This window comes from Bidens hawaiensis, unplaced genomic scaffold (assembly GCF_021521415.1).
Source record: "Bidens hawaiensis isolate Kalapana, Puna unplaced genomic scaffold, B.hawaiensis_p1.1 tig00034975_1, whole genome shotgun sequence".
NCBI lineage: Eukaryota > Viridiplantae > Streptophyta > Magnoliopsida > Asterales > Asteraceae > Bidens > Bidens hawaiensis.
In genome coordinates, this window is record NW_027496058.1 from 16,047 (window position 1) to 18,793 (window position 2,747).

A 2,747-nucleotide genomic window follows, 5' to 3' on the forward strand; every position below is an offset into this window, starting at 1 on the left:
ATTCCGATCCTGTTAGTTCACACCCTCTGACAGTAAAACTCCGTTAGTGGATTTTGAGGGTGTGACAGATTGGTATCAGAGCCATTGGTTATAGCGAACTAGAAGCTGCATGCATACTAGACTATAACCGCGACGACCCATTAGTTATAATGATACGCACTACATAGGTTTGTGTAGTCTTGTAATCTTATCTCTTCACCTCTTTCACTCATACGCGCGCGCATACACGGCTTACCTGTAGGAATGTCGACGCCACCCTCATCATCATCCGATTCGATGACGCGTGCTCACGGGAAGGAACCGCAGTTACCCACCGCATCGCCACCCCGTGTAGTCTCGGAACTCGAAGCTCCCGCACCGAAGAGGTACCGCCTATCCGGAGGCATATACGAAAACGACGTTAGCTGGGATTGGTACCCTAACATGATAAGGCGTATGGTCTATCGCGAACAAGTTCCCCCGTTACCTCACCCAAACCACCATGCTTATCCCAACACCCCACCACCCATAACCAAACCTGTAGAGCGAGTTCTCGCAGCTGTTGTTTCATGTTTGGAGCGTGATGTGGGTTACATGCGCTATACGAGAGCGAACGTTTCCGGACTGTTAAAAGACGGAACCGAGACTAAGGAGGAGATTGCCCACATGGCAGCGGCAATGAAGGAAATGCAAGAGGCTAGTGATCAACAGATGAAGATTATGAGGAAGATGCAAGCCGAGATGACAGACTTGCAAGAGCAACTCCAAGAAGCAAGGACCCGAACTGAGATAGCTCGAGAGCGTTGCGATGTCTTACAAATGCAAATTGCTCAGAACGCAGCCGAACCTGAGGCAGAGCCTGAGGCAGATCCTGAGGCAGATCCCGAAGAGGAGCCTGAGGAGGAACCTGAGGAAGATCCCGAGGAGGAACCCGAAGAGGAACCGGAGGAAGAATCGGCTGAGCCAGAGGCACACTCAGAGGTGTCCCCAGACGATGTGCAGATGTGCAAATTCTTGGATTGGAACTGGCTAACGCGATGAACTGGGAGGAGTTCAAGAACATGATGCGAGAAGAGTACTGTCTGAGAGAGGAGATTTCGAAGTTGGAGTCAGAATTTTGGTCACTGAAGATGGTGGGCTCTGAAATTGAAGCCTACACCACCCGTTCTCACGAGTTGGCTGTGATGTGTCCGCGGATGGTGGATCCGCCGAGTAAGAGGATTGAAATGTACATTGATGGGTTAGCACCGCAGATTCAGGGCATGGTGACGTCTTCCAGACCAGCCACGATTCAACAAGCGTTCCGTTTAGCTCACAAACTGACGGATCAGGCTGTGACCCAAGGTGCGTTACCACCTAGGGGTTCAACCACTAAAGCCCATGACAACCCGAATAATGACAACAACAGCAACAGCAACCCGAGCAGTGGAAAGAAGAAGTTTGACAACACCAGATCCTCATACTCGAACCTCCCACCACAACAACACTACCGTAAGCTCGAATTCACTCGGAGCTTTAACAATCAAAGTCACAACAACAATAACAACGGTAGCGGGCAGGGTTCGAGCGGATATGCTGGGAAATATCCGAAGTGCAATAGGTGCAACTATCATCATGTTGGCCCGTGTAACCGTGTCAAGTGTCAGAGATGCGGAAAGATGGGTCACCAGGCGAAGGAGTGTAGAGGAGACCTTGCGGCAACGGGTGCTCCTAAACCACCTATGACGACGAAGGGATGTTACGAATGTGGGCAGGAAGGTCATTTCCGGAAAGATTGTCCCAAGCTGAAACAGAACGACAACAATGGGGGTAATGGAAGTGGCAGTAATGGTGGAAGCAATGGCAAGGGAAGAGCTTTTGTGATTGGGTCGGGTCAAGCCGTAATGATCCGCACGTGGTGACTGGTAAGTTCCCTGTAAACGATTGTTTTGCTTCTGTATTGTTTGACACTGGAGCTGATAGGAGTTTTGTGTCGAAAGCCTTTAGTCAACTCTTAGACTTAACTCCAACTCCATTAGATGCTAAGTTTCCTGTTGAATTAGCTGACGGTAAGACTATAGTAACGACTCATGTACTAGCGGGATGTAAGTTAAAACTGTCAGGTCATGTCTTTGATATCGACCTTATTCCTTTTACGCTTAGTAGTTTCGATGTCGTTGTCGGCATGGACTGGTTATCCGAGAATCGGGCGGAGATTATATGTCACGACAAGATAGTTCACATTTCTACCCCTTCCGGCGAGATCATTTCGGTCCGGGTGAGAGGAGCGGCATGACCACCCGCATCATTACCCTTATGAAGGCGCAGAAGTATCTACGAAAGGGTCATCCGGCAATTTTGGCACAGATCGTTGAGAAACCCGCGGAGGAGAAACGAATTGAAGATATACCGGTTGTGCAAGACTTTCCGGAAGTTTTCCTGGAGGATTTTCCTGGACTCCCTCCTATTCGTCAAGTCGAATTCCAAATCGAGTTGACACCCGGTGCAACACCCATAGCACGAGCCCCGTATCGGCTCGCACCGGCGGAGCTTCAGGAACTGTCCACTCAGTTGCAAGATTTGTTGGATAAGGGTTTTATCCGACCTAGCTCATCGCCGTGGGAAGCCCCTGTCTTGTTTGTCCGAAAGAAGGACGGGACTTTCCGCATGTGCATCGACTACCGGGAGTTGAACAAGGTGACGGTCAAGAACCGTTATCCTTTACCCCGAATCGATGATTTGTTTGACCAGCTTCAAGGATCGAGTTACTACTCGAAGATCGATCTGCG